Below are 19313 nucleotides of genomic sequence, written 5' to 3'. Positions count from 1 at the left end.
CCTGCCTTTTTAAAATCCAGGTAGCAGCCCAGCGTTGTGCCTTGCACCTATAATCTCAGCACTTTTGGGAGGCTGAGGTGGGTGGATCCCTTGAGCCCAGGAGTTTGAGACCAGCCTGGGCAACCTGGCGAAACCCCGTCTCTACAAAAAATACAAAAATTAGCTGGGCACAGTGGTGTGTGCCTGTGGTTCCAGCTACCTGGGAGGCTGAGATAGGAGGATCGCTTGAGCCTACGGAGGTCAAGGCTACAGTGAGTCGTGACTGCATCATTGCACTCTAGCCTCTGGGCAACAGAATGAGATCCTGTCTCAAAAATAAGAAAACAAAATAAAATAAAATCCAGGTAGCCCTTTCTTCTCAGGTCTCAGCTGAGATGTCCCATCCTGGGAAGGCTGATGCTTTTCAGCCCAGCTTGGGAGGCCTGCCCCCCACCTATATTGAGCTTCCCTCCCTTCCTGGTGTGTGTACATAGATACATACTCGTGTTTAGCTAATGAAGTACAAGGTCACCTGCACAGGCTGCCTGCCCACCGGACTGCTGGCCCCTTGAGGCCAGGAACCAGGGCCGTCTCTGACACCCTCTTCCCAGAGCTTGGCACCGAGGAGGTGGGAAATTGGTACTGGCCCTCTCAGCAGCTTTGCTCCCTAACCCTGCAACCAGCCTTCGCCATCAAGACGGCTCAGTCCTGTGAACCGCACAAACCATGAGTCATTAGAGCCTTATCAGATGCTTCGAGACTAGTGCCCATGTGAGTTAGTCTGCTGGGGCCGCCGTGACAAAGTGCCAAAGGCAGGGTGGCTTAAACAACAGACGTTTATTGCTGAACAGTTCTGGAGGCCAGAAGTCTGAGATCAAGGTGTTGGCAGGGTTTGTTCTGAGGGCTCTGGGGGAGAATCTGTTCCAGGCCCCTCCCTTAACTTCTGGGGGTCGCTGGCAATCCTCAGGTTCCTTGGCTTATAGAAACATTGCCGCAGACTCTGCCTTCACCTTCATATGGTGCCCTCCCTGTGACTGTGTCCAAAATTCCCCCCTTTTAAAAGCCACCAGTCATCCTGGATGAGGGCTCACCCTAATGGCCTCACCTTAACTGGATCATCTGCAAAGACCCCAATTCCAAATAAGGTCACGTTCACAGATACTGGGGGTCAGGACTTCAACATCTTTGTTGAGGGGGACAAAATTCAACCGGTAACTCCTCAACCTATAATACCACTCCTCCGGCAAAGAAAAAAATATTTTAAACCAACTTAAAATTCTCATTGAAATAAAGTAACCATTTAATTTATTGCCCAAACTGGAACATTTTTGGAGAATAAAAGAGAGTGCTATTGATAATTCTGTAGGGAAAATGAGCCGCCCAGTCTGGGCCACATGGCCACCCTCTGTGGCTAAGCTCGTTTCTCAGCCCTTCCCATGCAAGGATGCGGTTTTACCTTCATTGCAAATCCCTCTTTGTTTGTGTTCCCCAGCAGGTCCAGTGTGTTTTATACACAGTCGCAGCGAAACCAAGGGATTAGCTGTATTCCGGCTGTAGTTAATTCACTGTTTCCAGCTAAATGCAAGCCCAATCTCAGCAATTAATGTGGCCAGATCAAATCAGGTTCTCTTTACACCTGTTCCCCTGCTTAATTAGGTTCTCATTTCCCAGGGGGACTCAAAGGCACTGAGAACCATTAGCTCAACCCTGGATTAGGAAGGCAGCATCAGGCCCACAGACATCACCGTCATGCACAGGCGATATCCCTGAGACAGCTCCAGCCCTTACGTCTAGAAATGTGTCTTGACAACTGTGATGCCCCCAGCGTGGCCAAGGGAACGATCCCCTTTTTTGTTAGAGCTTCCTTTCATGTCGTCCCAAGGGAAGGATGTGTTCCCAGTGGTGCTCCTTTCTGAGGTAATTGTTGGACAGGAGTCAGCCAGTTAAGCCTGCCCACCTAATTAACGGAGTCTGTTATGATTTATCAAAATAATGAGATAGGGAACAAAGACATTGCTTCACCCCCCACCCACCCGCCTGATATTTTGGCCTCTTTTCTTCCTTTTGGAAGATGACCCAATATTAATGAGAAATGAGTCACTTATTGTTGGGGTGCAAATAGAGAGATAAATGACATCAGTAATTAAGTCTCAAGCCCTCTTTGGTATAATGGAGCCATTTGTCAGGCAATATTATTCAATTAATTAATTCCATTAGGGCTACCACACTTCTCCCAACCCAGCCATTCAACTGTCAGCTCTGATCATTTGTATGATACAAAAATAGAATGGTTAATAAATGCATCATGAAACCAAAAAGAAAGTATTTTCGCCATCACAAGAAAGCCAACTAGAAGTGCGTGATTTGTGAATGTGTGAAGCGCTCACGGCCAGCCGCAAACCTCTTCCCACCACGGACTGAAATGTATCTGGTTGTTTCTTAGTTCAAATCTCTAGGAAGAAAAAGGGAGTTGGTCCAGCTTATCTTCTTGTGCCCTATCAGTAACCAGGGAAAGGAAAGGAGTCGGGTGACATGAAATGGAACTGTGTAAGGGACAAGGGCAGGCAAATACAGTGGGAGGGAAGGTTTCCAGAACAGCAGCTCCCAGCTCACATGCTCCACAAAGGTCTGCTGTCTTTCCTGTCTTGCCAAGTACAGAGGAGAATCCTGACCTCGGTCTATGCCCATCCACCTCTCATTGCTCACAACTCATGTTAGTTTTGTCTCCGTTGAGGCTCGTATTAATTAATAAATACACCTGCATTCTCTCTGACTCCATTACTCTTTCTGTTCTCCTTTTCAACCCATGCCAGTTGGTCTCAGAATTCTTTACCTCCCTCCTAGTGGGAAATTTGCCTTCAGAAAAAAAGAAAGGTAACAGTACAGAACCACAGTTAAGGAAAGTCTGCCTAAATGAATGAGTATCATCATATTCTAGAGAAAGGCCAGAAACTCCTTATGAATCTTGACATATCCCAATTTACCTCTTAATTTGTCTCCAAATCAACCTTTTTCTTTGATCAGCAATATTAACATACATAAAATACCATCTCCGTGTTTCATTTCTTGTTCTGTTCTGCTTTGATTAGGTACTAATACTCCAGGAGCACTGGGATCTGCTCATTTTCATTGTGACGCAGCAGTATTTCAGCCAAGTTTGGAATTAAATATGCCTTTATGTGCTGGCATAAAAAGCTATCTACCATTCCTAGGAAAACAGCTTCTATTCCAAACAGCTGACTTCCAAAGTCCAGAACATAATCTATTTGTAAGCTGCGTGGCTGCCTACACAGTTCCAGCCCCTTTTCTCTCACCTCCCAGCTAATCAAGTAATCTTTTGTTTCCTGAGCCCATTCTGTGGACAGGAGTGTAAATCAATCAACAGCGAAGGCCTCCAAAGCCTGCAAGCCAGGATGAGCAGGAACAGGCCAAGGGCAATGGTTCTCAAACTTCAGCCAGCATCAGAGTCGCCTGGAAGATCTATCGCAACAGACTGCCAAAGATCTGGGGTGCAACTCAAGAACTGGCATTTCTAACCTTCCTCCTAGTGGAAAATTTGCCTTCAGAAAAAGATGGCCCAATCCAGGGAAGAGCCACTGGCCTAGAGTATATGGGACAGAGGTACAGGGAGGTAACTAGATGTTCAGAATCCTCAGCAGCCAGCCACATAACCTAACTGGTCCAAAACCCACCCTCCCCTGGGATGGATCATGACGGAGTAAACAGCCCTCCTTGGTCTCTTCTGCCTTAATCTGTAGGCAGAGATTACACCCTAGCATGAGATGAACAATTGCCTTGGAATAGGTCAGCATCATGTGCCATTTTATAATTATATCTACAAATGGTATGACAACTCACAAGATTTAAGGATTTCTGAATGTTTGTGAAAATATTTTGTTTTGTCTGCTGCTTCTTGTTGATGTCACACATACCCAAAGACATTCCACGGGTTTAACAAGTCTTGGGCATCTTGTGGAAGACTCAGATTCTCATCCATCTCAGAGATGGATGGGGACCTTGACGGTTTTAATTCTGTGCACCATGATTGCAAGGGTCATCTGGTCCAGCATTTCCCAAACTTCTCTTGAGTCCCATTCACAGAGATATGCAATCCAACCAATCCCTTTGCAATTGTGTTCATGTCTTCATGTTGGTGTGTCATTTTAGTGTCTTGGCCTGGGTTCCCCTCAGAAAGCATAGCCTGCAACAAGGGCTTTGTAAGGGAAGATTGGTTTGGAGAGTGATCTCAGCAGACGAGAGTCGGGGCCTGAGGGTGTGAAGCAGGGAAGAAGGTGGTGACCTGATCCATCTTATCTTCTGGGAGGATCCTCTGAATTTGCAGCCTAGGGGAAGAAAAAAGGGAGTACTAATTTATAGACTCCCACCCCCTTTTGGCCAAGAATTTCCTCATAGAGTGTTGACTCCCTTACACTTCCAGGTTGCACAAGCCTCAATACCAGGACACTGTGTCAGAGAGGCCCAGGGCAGAAATGGAGAGACGCAGTGCTGCTGAAACAAGGCACCTTCTGGTTACACCTGCGCAAAGCTGGCTGCTCCAGCAATGGCTGGTGTGGAAGATGGGTCAGAAGGTGAGAGATACACACAGAAGATATCTACTATAGTGTGTATGCAAAAGTAGAAACTGATAGTCAAAATATTTTCTATTTCATCAACATAAATTTCATGTTAGCTACAATCTTTAATATCAATATATTTAAAATTTTAATCAAATGTGAAGATTAACACCAAGTTTCAAGAGTGTGTGGCTAAAACCCATAAACCTTCCAATGTACCTACATGCCTCATTTCTAGAAACTTCTACCATTTCTGTGTCCACAAGAGCTAGGAAACAGTGACTACACAATAAATTTTATGATAACCATTTCAGGGCCACCAGATACAAGGAGGAAGTCAATAAAAGAGTTATTTTGTGTCAGCTGTTGGGTGCTCAGATTAAAATAAAAATTGAAATTAACCAGGAATCGGGGCATCAAAAATTGCTTTCATGACCTCATGTCTGAAATTCTTATATTTTGTGCTTAAAATATCAGCTAGCTGCTATTTGTGATCACTTCTTTACAACCATTTGTTCTCTATAAATGAAAACCAAAATTAGACATAACTGTCCCTGTCTTTTCTTTCTGTAACACTGGGTTTCTGAGGTCCAGGGGCAGACTTTGACGAGACAAAGCCATCTTCAGATAAAGTGAAGATTATCATGAGGCAATTTACTGAATTATTAACATGAATTTCAACATCTGTGTTGCTAATGTTTCTAGCCTTTAACAAATGATCCATTCAGGATATGGGCCAAAGAACATATGGCTAAGAATAAAGGCCATTTGAAACCACACAGGGGTTAGCATCGTTGGGGGCTCAGCACACAGTGAAATTGACTGAGGCCAAATCACGAGCATGCTCAGTTGAGCAGCCCCTACTGCCACGCATGCGTACATGGGATCCACTCAGGGGCTCTGGAATCGTTGTGAGATGAAGCAGGGAGGTATTTAAATATTTCGTAAAAAATGTTTTATCATTTGAAATTTTCAAAAATGTGCAAAAGTACAGAAACTAGTATAATGAGCCCTCAAATATCTCACCCAGCTCAAACAACTATCATGGCTAATCTTCAATACTTTTTAAAAAAATTTAAACAGGCATCCGTTTTGCTCCTAAAGGCAGGAAACCAGGGAACATTTTCATGACCCTCTGAGGGTTTGTGACCTGCTGTCTCTGGTTCACTGACCTTATTCAATCCTCTCTTTATACAAGGGAATGCTATGCTTCTCCCATTCTCTGGCTATTTCTCATGCTCGCACCAAATTAAGTGGACTCTGTCTATGATTTCAGCAACGGTGACAAATAATCCCAGTGTTAAAGGACGGAATTTTCCAATGCAGAAGCAGCAGAAAGTGAACAGAGGAAACATTGCCATGAGCAAAGGCTCCTCAACACAGTATCTCCGACTGTGCTACAAAGCCACCCAGCGTGTGGATGAAAAGTGAAAAAAAAAAATCTGACAATTGAGTGATTGTTCTCTCTCTACAAGCAATCCTACTATTTCTAACCCCTCCATGGGCTGCACGGGCAGCATGCAGACATTGCCTAGGTCTTCCTACAGGGGCCGGCGAGCCCGTTGTTTTCCAACAGACCAAGATCCGACACCAGGATTGCAGTCATCAGAACCTTTCCCTCCCCACCCCCACCCGCCCCACACCAAAACGAAGAGGGAGTTGAGCAGGGCAGCTACTCACCTTGTCTCATTTGTTCACAAAGAATCCAAAGCCAGCAACATCGATCAGCTTCTTGCTTTTTGTCCAACTACTTGCCTACAACTCTAGAAAAACAACAGAGGTCTGCCAAGAATCTGCAGTCCCTTCAATCTCAAAATAATGACTAGCCTATCCAGTGTTTCCATCCAAGGAATTGTTGGTTGCTACACAAGAAAACCCTTTGGGTGGTAAGAGTCATGAGTCCAAGAAAGGCATGTGGTTATTTCTGCCCCTTTCTGGACCCCGTCTGCACTTTGGAAAGAAAGGGAAATCTATTTTTGACATCGGCTATTCAGCTTTCAAATAACATCAGCCGTTAAAGCATATCTAATTTAAATGCTGATTCAAAGTTTTGCTTAACATTAAGACGACTTTTTGGTCTCCTTCTGCTTCCTACTGCCTCAAGCAGAAACACGGCTTCCCATTCGCATTCTGTTTTCTTGGCCAATATGAGCTAAAGTTTTGGAATAGGTTAAGGAATTAATGCCTCCATTTTCATATGACAACTTCCATCTTTTTAAAAATAATAATATACCAGAGTGATCAAGTGGAAAGTTTCATTTTTTTCTTTCAGATTACAGCACTTCTAAGACTGGCCACCTCATTCAATACAATTTGTCATTAAAGAAGGAATTATGTGGTCACGAGATATGAGAGGAAAATGAAACACAGCGGGCGGTGGGGAGGGAGAGCATTAGGATAAATAGCTAATGCATGTGGGGCTTAATACTTAGGTGATGGGTTGATAGGTGCAATAAACCACCATGACACACGTTTACTTATGTAACAAATCTGCACGCCCTGTACATGTATCCCTGAACTTAAAATTCAGTTAAATTAAATTTTAAAAAAAGAAAAAGAAAATGAAATACAATGGGGTCAGGGGGAAAGAATGGAAAGGACATGGTAGTTTTGGAATATTACAGTGGGCACAGGCATCGTTACACATCAACCTTGAGACTAAAAAGGCAGGGAACGAACATGAAATTCACTGGGACTTTGCAAAAACTAATAAGTATTGTAGTGTCACTGACAACAACACATCTGCATCCAGCCTCCAGAGTGGCTTCCCCTCGCCGCTCCTTGCTTGAAGAGAAAGCCAAGAATTTGCATTTCATTGTTTTAAAGAGAAAAAACAAACAAACTATACTTCTAATAGCCATGAAAGCATTTGCAATCCAGAGTTCAGCTTGTCTTTTAGTTAAAAAAAAAAAAAACAGAAAGCTGCACTACTTTACCAAAATGATTCCTAACATGAAAGGATGGAGTTGTTTTGCCTTTAACTCATTTCAAAGGCAAAGAAAATTGCTCTTCTTCAAAGCCTTTGGTTGGAATTGTTCATCCAAAACAAAATAAAATTAGAAAAACAAAGCAGCTCGCCCTGCCCTCATCCCTGCTTAGCAACCACCCACCTTCTCCCAGCTGGAGCCTTTGGTGGACGCTTGGTTGTGCCACTACCTGATCTTCTAGCTGTCGATAGACACTTCTTACCCCTGATAGCTACCCTGACCTATCATTGAGGCCCCGAAGGACTTTAAGTAGGTGTTTAACTGGTGGTGTTGAGTGACTGCATTTAAGAATTATAAGACTTTAGTTGTACTGTAGAATTAATCTCTTTTTATGAAAATAAGAGAGATGGGAGTGAAAGATAATAAAAGCCACAGTGGATGATAAAGTATCAAACTTCATTAGACATGGAAATAGTAATAAAAATATTAAACTACAAGGAAACTTGAGTTAGAATCCCCATAGGGGGACGAACTGTACTAGTATGCTTGGGTCTGCCCATTATAGGACTTCAAGGCTCATATCCCGTGAAACCCCTCAGTTCTGGGCAAACCTAGGGACAGGTGATCGCCCTGCAGGCTGCCAGTGACTCTTAGAGACAAAAATCCAAGTGTTGACTTAGTTGGAAATCAGAAGGCTCATCACAAATGCTCATGTACATCCTGTACCTGTCCCACTGTGAGGCTCCTGTTTATTTCCTTCCTTGCGCTTAAAATAACATGAACATTGTTCTGTTTATTCCCTTATTGTCTGTTCTCCTTACTCAGTGTGAGCTCCATGTGGGCAGGGGAGTCAGCCTGTTTCCCATTGAAGCCCTAGAACATACCCCAGCAGACAAAGGATGTTCAAGAAACGTGTCATAAGTGCAGAAGAACTCTCCCTCCCAAATTACTGAATTGGACAGAATTACTGTATTCCACAGATTTTAAGAGGCACAGTTTTTCACAGGCTAACACTGCTGAGATCCAGATACATCTTAATCAGTAGTATCTTTCAAAAGCCATCGGCCATGTGCATCCACCCAGCTGTAGCTGTTCACATTGTTATCACTTTGATTGAGATCTGTGCATTTGTTAGCTTAACCTCAGAGTTTAACTGCTGTGTAGGAATCTCCGCAAAGAAATTTCACTACGATTCAGCACTGAAATAACAAGCTATTTTGTAGTCAGAAAGGTACAGAAACCAAGCAGTAGGATGCAAAGGTGGTATTAGTGAACGACATTTATCACAGAAAGAATGATCAGGAGTCCATATTTTCTTGCAAAGAAACAATCAAGTGCACCAGAAACCTCGCAAAGGAAGATACCCACCAGTTGGACAAGCTGTGTTACTTTCTATTGCCGAGTTACTTGTTTCATTGCCAAATCTCTAGAAGAGACGAAGATTAACTTAAAAGGAATCTGATGTCATTGATTCATATGTCATTCAGGACTGTCATTAAAGGCATCTGTCACAGTGTGTTGGCAGTGTTTTTCCTCTCCTATTGGTATATAAAATAATGGCTGGTCTTACCATCAAGCCACTGTAGACCGGACTTGATGAAATAAGATATTATAGGCTTTCTCAATCTTTTATTCAGGTCTGTGAAACAGACTGCACAGAGACCATCAAGGAGATTGCTGGCACATGGCAGGGTCAGCAGTGTAGCAACTCATTCGGTCTCTACAACTTTCCCAGAACTTTCTGGTGACTGAGTACTCTAAGGGCCCCTACTCCTGGTGAGGGATGAGACAAAGGGCCTCTGGCTCTAATACCAACTATAGTTTTCGAGTCCCTATACATTTCCCATGTTGCCCCCTCATGCCAAGTACTCTGTTGAGCTAGGCCAGTCCTGCCCCTCACCCTGGACTCCCTGCAATGCTGAGTGATGCCCATTTGCAAGGCGTCATTATTATCTCAGCACCGCCCACCAAGTCCTGTCATATGTTAGTGTCTGATAAATCTCAAACACTAATTCCAACGTGTACGTCATTGGCAGTTATCCACCATCTTTGGTTGACAGTAGCTGCATAATTCTGGAGGAGGGATTCGTGTATCTAATTCTTTTGCTTCTACAGGACAGAAGCAGGAGAAATGCTCAGAAATGGTGCAGGTAGACTCACACAAGACAAAACCTGGTCAGTAGCCCAAACAGAAGCGTACAGTTAGGAGAGTCATTAGAGAGAGTGCAGCCCACAATTATCAACAATGATCACGTGTTGGGTTAAACAAAATGTGTCCATTTTTCTTAAAGTTTTTAGAGGCTCTCAATGCATTGTTGGATGTTGAAACCATTTCATAGTTTGTCCATTCATTTATTTTTTTGTTCACCGAATAACTGAGTGCCCACTCTATGCCAGTTTACTCTGCTAGGCATGGGACATAGAAGAATGAACAAAAAAGATACAATTCCTACACAGCATATAGCATAGAGCAGGCTTTTTACTTGGGGCACATAGACCCTCCCTCCAAGTGGTTCATAATTAGAATGCTGAGGTCTAAGGAATTTAGATGGGAAGAAATTACAGCATTGTCTTCACTAAACTCTCACTCCGAGAAATCATTGATTTCTTCTCTGTCACGTGTTTCACCTTTTTGAGAATAAAGTATATCATTCAGTATGTAGAACTTTTGAGACTGGCTCCTTTTACTCAGCATAATACCTTTGAGATTCATCCAAGTTGTTGGGTGTGTCAATAGTTCATTCCTTTTTATTGCTAAATTGAGTAGTATTCCATTGTAGAAACGCACCACAGTTTATTTACCCATTGACCCACTGAAAGACATTGGGTTGTTTTCTCTTATTAGTGATAATGAATACAGCTGCTATAAACATTCATGCATAGGTCTTTGTGTGAATACAAGTTTTCAGTTCACTTGGGATTGCTGAGTCATATGTCAATTGTGTGTGTAGCTTTATAAGAAACTGCAAAGTAGGGCCAGCCACAATAGCTCACACCTGTAATCCCAGCACTTTGGAAGACTGAGGCAGGAGGACAGCTTGAGGCCAGGAGTTCAAGACCAGCCCAGGCAACCTGGACCCTGTCTCTCCAAAAAATACTAAAAATTAGCCAAGCATGGTGGTGCCCACCTGTAGTCCTAGCTACTCAGAAGGCTGAAGCAGGACGATCCTAGAGTAGCTGTGCAATTTTGCATTCCCATTGGCAGTGTATGAGAGATCCAGTTGCTTTGCATTATTGTGAGCACTTAGTATTGTCAGTATTTTTTATTTTTGCCATTCAATAGGTGTGTCTCATTCCATAGGTTATATCTCATCAGAGTTTTAGCTGGCATTTCCCTAATAGTCAATATTATTGACTATCTCTTTGTATACTTATGTATTAATGGATATTTGCTAATATTTTGTTGAGAATTTTTGCATATATGTTCATGAGGGATAGTGTTTTGTACTTTTTGTACCATCTGTCTGGTTCCAGTACCAGGGTAATGTTGGCCTTATAAAATGAGTTGAGAAGTGCTCCCTCCTCTTCTATTTTCTGGAAGAGATTGTGTACAGTTCATTTTATGTCTAGAAAATATTTGGTAGAATTTATCATATTTCTTATTTAAATATTTGGTAGCATATGCTATATGGTGTGTGCTAGAATCTTGGCCTGAAGAATCCTTTTATAGAAGGTTTTAAAATACAAGCTCAATTTTTAAAATACTAATAGTGCTATTCAAGTTATCTACATGTCATCTTGGGTGAATTTTGGTAATTTGTGTCTTTTGCAGAATTCATCCGTTTTATCTAAATGGTCAAATTTATGAGCAGGGTGTGTAGTGATAACCCTTTTTTCATTCCTGATATCAGTAATTCATGTTCTGTCTTTCCCTCTGCCAGTCTCACCAGAGGTTTATTGAACTCCTCATTATTTTTCTGTATTGTTTTTGAAATTGTTTTCATTTTTTAAATTTATGTACTTATTTTTATTACTTCCTTTCTTTTGCTTATTTTGAGTTTATTTTGCTCTTCTTTTTCTAATTTCTTGTGGAAGCAGCTTAGATTACTGGTTTGATACTCTTCTCTTTTCTAATACAAATTCATCGTAATGATGAAATTTCCATCTAACCACTGCTTTAACTGCATCCCACAAATTTTGATATATTTTTATATTCATTCAGTTCAAAATATTTTCTAACTTCCCTGAGACTTCCTCTTTGACCTACAGATTATGTACAAGTGTGTTGTTTAATTTCTAAGGGTTTGTAAATTTTCTTCTCATTCTGTTTTTCATACTTTGTATGATTTCAATTCTTTAAATGTGTGACAAATTTGTTTTATATCCCCAGATATGGTCTATCTTGGTGAAAGTTCCATGTGAAATTGAGAAAAATGTGTATTCTGCTGTTACTGAGTGGAGTATTCTATGTCAGTTAGAAACAATTGTTTATCATTTAGTTCCATTTTCTATACTATACACTTGCTGACTTTCTGTTTACTAAGTTCTATTGATCACTGAGAGAGGAATGTTGAAGTTTCCAACTATAATTATGAATTTGTGTATTTCTTATCTCAGTTCTGTGAGTTTTTCCTTCATGTACTTTCAAGCTTTGCTGTTTGATACATACAGATTTAGGATTGTTGTGTTCTCTTGATGAAATGTATTAGGTATTGCCCCTTTTTATCCCTGGTAATTTTCTTTGCTCTGAAGTCCACTTTGTCTGATATTACTATAGATACTCTACCTTCATTCTCATTAATAATATACATCTTTTGAATATATATTGCTTTACTTTTAGCCCACTTATGTCATTATACTTGAAGTGAGTACAACTGACACACTTGTATTAATTATATACTTATAGACAGTATATAATTGAGTCATTTTTTGAAATCCATTCTAAAAATCTATCTTTTAATTAGTATGTTTGATCCATTTACATTTAATGTAATTACTGATGTTTTTATTTAAGCCTATCATTTTATTGTTTGTTTACTGTTTGTCTGTGTATTTTCAGTTTCTATGTTTTCCCTTTGTTTGCTTTCTTTTTGGTTAAACATTTGTTAGTTATCTATTTTACCTATTGCATTTTTGTTGACTATCCCTTTGTGTAATTTCTAAGTAGTTGCTCTAGGGATTAAAATATATATTCTTAACTTTTTACAGTCAGTGTATATTTTACCACTTCAAGTGATATATTACCACCATATATGGGTTTCTTTACCCATCCTCCTTTATGTTGTGGTTGTCTTATTTGTTATATCAACATACATTGAAAACCCCACTAGACGATGTTATAATTTTTGCTTTCTACCATCAAATATATTTTAAAGAACTCAAGAGAAGAAGAACAGTCTATTATGTTTGCCCAGGTATCTGTCATTTTTGTTGCTCTTCATATCTTCTTCTGGTGTCATTTCCCATCTGCCTGAAGAACTTCCTGTAACAATAGTGCTGGTGACAACGAAGTCTTCATTTTTCTCCACCTGGGAATGTCTTTATTTTATCTTCATTCCTGAAGGATATTTTTACTGAATATAGAATTGTAGTTTGACAGTTCTTTTCTTCTAGCACTTAAAACATGTTCTATTTCCTTCTGTAAAATCTGTTGCTATTTGAATTATGTTGCCCTATAAGTAATGTGCTGTTTTTCTCTGGCTACTGGAAATATGTTTTCTTTAGTTTGCAGCAGTTAATAAGAATGTGTTTGGGCATGGATTTCTTTGGGTTTATTCTATTTGAGATTTCCTGGGATTCTTGACTCTGTAAGTTTCTGTTTTTCTCCAAATTTGAGAAACTTTCAGCCGTGTTGTTGTTGTTGTTGTTGTTGTTGTTGTTGTTGTTGTTGAGATGGAGTCTCACTGTGTTGCCCAGGCTGGAGTGTAATGGCGCGATCTTTGCCCACTGTAACCACTGCCTCCCAGATCCAAGCAATTCTCCCTGCCTCAGTGTCCTGAGTAGCTGGGATTACAGGTGCCCGCCATGATGGCTGGCTAATTTTTGTATTTTTTAGTAGAGATGGGGTTTTGCCATGTTGGCCAGGCTGGTCTTGAACTCCTGACCTCAGGTGATCCACCCACCTCAGCTTCCCAAAGTGCTGGGATTACAGGTGTGAACCACCATGCCTGGCCTCAGCCATTATTTCTTTGAATTTTTTTAAGGTACCACATATTTTCTCATTTCTTTCTACGAATGCTATTACAACAGTGTTAGACTTTTGGTATTTCCAGGCGGGTTCATAAAGCTTGGTTCTCTTATTTTTCTATCTGTTTTCTCCATATTGTTCAGGTTTCATAATTTCTATTGATCTATATCGAAATTCACTCACTCTTCTTTGTTGTCTTCATTCTGCCAATGAGTCCATCCAGTGAGATTTTTATTTCAGTTATAGTATTTTTCATTTCTGAAATTCCCTTTTGGTTCTGCTTTATATCTTCTATCTCTTTTCTAAGACTTTTTTTTATTTATTTCAAGAATGTCTGCCCTTATATGTTCAAGTATTTTATAATAGCTGCTTTAAATTCTGTGTCATCTCAGCATTGGCGTGTTGATTGTCGTTTTCCATACTAGTTGAAATTTTACCAAGTCTTCATATGTGTTGAGTAATTATTGATTGTATCCTGGATATTTTGATGATTATAAGACTCTAGATCTTATCTAAATCCTATAGAGAATATTGTTTTGTTTTGCTTGTTTTTAAAGTAGGAAATCGATCTGGCTGAGTTCAGGTCACAAGTCCCATTGGTCTTCTATGGATTATGGTTCCAATATCAGTTCTGTTTTCCAATACTTCAGATCTATCCCTTTGTATATGTACACTATCCAGTGACCAGTCTGAGACCTGGGCAATGGTTTATTTTGTAGTTCAGTTCTCTTAGTCTGTCTATGTTATTTAGGGTAAGTTCTATTCGTGTATATCCCAGGGGTAAGTCTAGAAGTTCATAAACAACTTTATAGCGTTGCTTTTCCCAGCTCTTCCCACTTCCTAGTACTTTCCTGTTCCCAGGAGCTCAATTTTTTGGTCATCTGGCCAGAAAGCCGGGGCTTTACTTAGCCTGTTCTGCTATATACTTCCCACAACTGTATCTGTGTCCAGGGAAAAGCAGTAGGATAACAGAGTGGGAAAAAAAAGCATTAGGGATTTTCTTCACTCTCTTGGGACAGCAGCTCCTCTGATTCAGGAAAGATTCTCCTGCCTCAGAGTTTTGGGCTCCTGTGAGCTCTTGTGCCCCTACTACCACAGGAGTGCCTGGGCGCTGGGACACCAGAGAATGAAGAAAAGAAAAAGCAAAACAAAACGGGGGGTTTCTTCACTCCTTCTAAGTATTAGGAGACTTCCTTTCTGCTCCTTCAAGCCAGACTAGGGGGCTCCTCTGGGGCTCTCTGTCTGCACCAGTGCCCACTTCCGGGTTTTCAGACTGCACTGAATCCAGACCAGGTGATTCTGGAGGGGGGAAAAATGGTAACTCACCACCAGTTCAGCGGTACTTGAGTTCTGTCTTCTTTACCAATTTGCTGGCTACCCTTTGCTTTTCAGAGTCTTTAAGTAGCTATTCCATACATTCTTGTATGGGTTTTATAGCAACATTCACCGGGAGTCAGGGTGGAGTGTGCTTACTCCAACTTGCCCTGAACTAGAACCCAGTGTGTTTTATTTTATGCATTTAAAACATAACTCTGGCAAAAGATCCATAGACTTCATCAGCTGCCTAGGATGGTCCATGGCACAGAAAGAACCCTTAGCCAAAAGTAAGGAAGAGACATATCAACAATCACTTGCAAACAAGTACATGCTCAGGAGAAGGAGCAAGGATTTTTGGAAGCTCCTGAAGAGAGCTTGAAGAGGACCTAGGCTAGTTTGGGTTCAGGAAGGCTTCCCAGTGAGCAGGGGAGGAAAAGTGTTCTCAGCAGGCAAAAGCCATGTTTACAAGCCAGAAAACAACCAGAGCATAGAAAATGTGAGTCATGGTCTGGGCACGGTGGCTCACCCCTGTAATCCGAGCACTTTGGGAGGTTGAAGCGGGTGGAACACCTGAGGTCAGGAGTTCAAGACCAGCCTGGCCAACATGGTGAAACCCCGTTCCTACTAAAAATAAAAAAAAATTAGCTGGGCATGATGGTATGTGCCTGTAATCCCAGCTACTTGGGAGGCTGAGGTACAAGAATCGCTTGAACCCAGGAGGCAGAGGTTGCAGTGAGCCCAGATCAAACCACTGTACTCTAGCCTGGGCGAGAGAGTGAGACTCCATCTCAAAAACAAAAAAAAGAAAAAAGAAAGTGTGGGTCATTGCAAGAAGTTCAGAATAGCCAGAACGTGAATTTCTATGGGCTCTTGAGGCCATGTAAAGAAGAGAATCACATTGTTTTATTAGATAGCATTGGTGAACTATTACATTCAATGAAATTCTAAATGCACTGGAAGCTGTCATCTTGATGATATCCCTCATAGGACCCAATTCCAGACTTCCGTCTCAGTGCTATACATAGACTCTGCTATGTAGGCATTTAACATGTGAATAAGGAATCCATTCATTTTGCATGCTTGGCAAGAAACTGTTGTGGGTACATACACCATTGGATAGTTATTTTAAATTGCTATTTCAGAGATCAAAAATTCAATGAGGAGACAAAGCAAAATACAAAAATGAAGAATGCAAAAGAATGGAATAGCCAAAGGAAAAGATGTTTAATTCCATCTTTTTGTTATTATTATAAACTAGAAGAACACCTGCAAATAACTGACATAAAGCATTTCTCTGTGCTTTTGAAAAATTCAAATTTGTCAGAGCTTAAGGCAGAGCACAAGAATAAATACAATGAAATGGAGAAAACATGTTTAGAAATAAAAAAGAAACTAAATTCCCAAGAAGGTAAATCCAGCATGCTATAATACAATTCAAATCCCCATAGAGAAACACACACAGGCCTGTTGTGAAAAATTCAGTGGCCTTGCCACAGAGACTATCAGCTGAAACTGACCACAGGCATAGAGCTCATCTCTTCACCATGAAATAGAAGAAAAACTAAAGACCATGTATCCACACACTATAGAATTGCTTGCAAAAAATGACTGGCTAAGGATAAACTGAAAATAGGCAATAAGAGATAGTAATAGTTCTTAATTTAGCATAAGAAAAAATTTGGGCTGGGCACAGTGGCTCACGCCTGTAATCTCAACATTTTGGGAGGCCAAGGTAGATGGATATCTCGAGCCCAGGTGTTCAAGACCAGGACGGGCAACATATTGAAATCCTGTTTCTACAAAAAGTTTAAAAATTAGCTGGGTGTGGAGGGTGTGCTCTTGTAGTCTCAGCTACTCAGGAAGCCAAGGTGGGAGAATCGCTTGAGCCTGAGAGACAGAGGTTGCAGCGAGCTGAGATTATATCACTGCACTACAGCCTGGGCAACAGAGTGAGACCCTGTGTAAAAATAAATAAAAGACAAAGAAAAAATGTGATGCCATCCTAGGCATCACAATTTGCTTGAAAATCAAAATGGGGAAAGAGAATACATTTGGGAAAGCGTCAATCAGGCCCTCAACATTTACTGGGCACCTACTATAAGCCAAGCCTACACTAAGCTCTAGGAGTGTGTTATAGACTGAATTGTGTCTCCCCAAAATTCATTATGTTGAAGCCCTTACCCCTGGTACCTAAGAATGTGACTATATTTGGGGACAATGTCTCTAAAAAGGCAATTATGGTTAAATGAGGTCGTTATGGTGGGCCCTAATCCAATCTGATTGGTGTTTTATAAGAAGAAACTTGGCTGGGCACACTGGTTCACACCTGTAGTCCCAGCACTTTCAGAGGCCGAAGTGGGTGGACCACTTGAAGTCAGGAGTTTGAGACCAGCCTGGTCAACACAGTGAAACCTCACCTCTACAAAAAATACAAAAAAATTAACCAGGCGTGGTGGCATGCACCTGTAGTCCCAGTTACTCGGGAGGCTGAGGCAGGGGAATCGCTTGAACCCGGGAGGTGGAGGTTGCAGATTATACCACTGCACTCCAGCCTGGGCAACAGAGCAACACTCTGTATCAAAAAAAAAAAAAAGAAGAAGAAGAAGAGGAAACTTGGACACAGCAGAAAGAGACATCGGGAGTACAGCACTCAGAGGAAAGACCACATGAGGACACAGCAAGAAGACATGGCCGGGTGTGGTGGCTCACGTCTGTTATTACAGTACTTTGGGAGGCTGAGGCAGGCACATCATGAGGTCAGGAGATCAAGACCATCCTGGCCAACATGGCGAAACCCCGTCTCTACTAAAATACAGAAAAAATTAGGCCGGGCACAGTGGCTCATGCCTGTAATCCCAGCACTTTGGGAGGCTGAGGCGGGCAGATCACGAGGTCAGGAGATCAAGACCATCCTGGCTAACACGGTGAAACCCCGTCTCTACTAAAAATACAAAAAAATTACCTGGGCGTGGTGGCAGGCACCTGTGGTCCTAGCTACCCGGGAGGCTGAGGCAGGAGAATGGCATGAACCCGGGAGGCAGAGCTGGCAGTGAGCTGAGATTGCACCATTGCACTCTAGCCTGGGCAACAGAGCAAGACTCTGTCTCAAAAAAAAAAAAAAAATTAGCTGGGCATGGTGGCGCACACCTATAGTCCCAGCTACTCGGGAGGCTGAGGCAGGGGAATCACTTGAACCCAGGAGGTGGAGTTAGCAGTGAGCCAAGATCACACCACTGCACACTGCACTCCAGCCTGGAGACATAATGGACTCCGTCTCAAAGATAAATAAATAAATAAATAAATAAATAAATAAATAAGAAAGCAGCCATCTGCAAGCCAGGGAGAGAGGCCTCAGGAGAAACCAAACCTGCCAACACCTTGATCTGGACTGTCAGTGCCCAGGACTGTGAGAAAATAAATGTCTGTTGTTTAAGCCCCCCAGTCTGTGTGTGGTATCCTGTTATGGCAGCCTGAGTGGACTAAAACAGGTGCAAAGGTGGATGGAACTCACAGGCTTGTGAAGAAGTTGACCCAGAGACAAACAGTGACAATAACCAGAACAGGCTGCAGGGTGATGAGCAAATGGGGGTCCTTTAAGCAGCAGAGAGAACTGAGTCCAACAAATAACCAAGAGGGTCAAAGGATAAACTCAACTTCAAAACTGTCCGTACTGCTACTGCCTCTAGAAGCTAAATTCATCCTGGGATCCATCAGATTGGAAATGCCATCTGGGGTCAGACTCAGAGTATGAAGCTGCACCCTTACCAAAGTAGCATCCCCAACAAGGGATTTGGGATCCTGTTGCCATCCAGATGTAAACCATCCCTGAACAATGAGCATGAAAAATGCAGAGTTCCATCCATCCCTCAGCCTTAACCCATCTCCTGATGGTACCCATAAACAATCTGATCTGAATGATCAGAGAGAAACTGTCTCAGAATATGGAGCAAAAATTCAGTGAAGTGAAAATCATAAATAAAAATATAAGAGACAGGAATACAGCTTCGAGAATATCAGCTACTGTGAGAATATTGACTATTGAGTATTGAATATCAGGCATTCCTGAAAAAAAGGCAGGGAAAGATATGAAGAAACAAACTTAACAAACAAATAGAAGAAAATGCTCCTTAATTGAATAAAAACCAATTTGGGGACCAGAATGTAAACTATAAGTACCAAGCAAGTATAATAATAATAATTTGAAAAGCAAAAAAGAGAATCCCACTTGGGCATAATCTGGTGAAATTCCCAAAATCCAGCCACCAGAGAAAGAGAATGAAACACAAGAATTGTGTTACAGGCCAGGTGCGATGGCTCATGACTGTAATCCCAGCACTTCAGGAGGCAGAGGATCACCTGAGTCCAGGAGTTTGAGACCAGCCTGGGCAA

General features: G+C 41.6%; 1 protein-coding gene across 5 annotated transcripts in view; it reads right to left on the bottom strand.

The window, feature by feature from the left end:
* Positions 1–19313, bottom strand: part of LOC134809241 (uncharacterized) — a 227986-nt gene that overhangs the window by 183546 nt on the left and 25127 nt on the right. For all 5 annotated transcript variants that reach the window (XR_010154472.1, XR_010154474.1, XR_010154473.1 and 2 more), the window contains exon 1: positions 6234–19313. This exon is cut by the window's right edge and continues 25127 nt beyond it. The gene's annotated coding sequence lies outside the window, so the exon portion shown is untranslated. The remainder of the gene's footprint in view (positions 1–6233) is intronic.

The sequence above is a fragment of the Pan troglodytes genome, chromosome 22 (assembly GCF_028858775.2).
Source record: "Pan troglodytes isolate AG18354 chromosome 22, NHGRI_mPanTro3-v2.0_pri, whole genome shotgun sequence".
In the NCBI taxonomy this organism is placed as follows: Eukaryota; Metazoa; Chordata; class Mammalia; order Primates; family Hominidae; genus Pan; species Pan troglodytes.
Note: the sequence above shows the minus strand (reverse complement) of the source record. Positions and strands in the feature narration are given on the sequence as shown.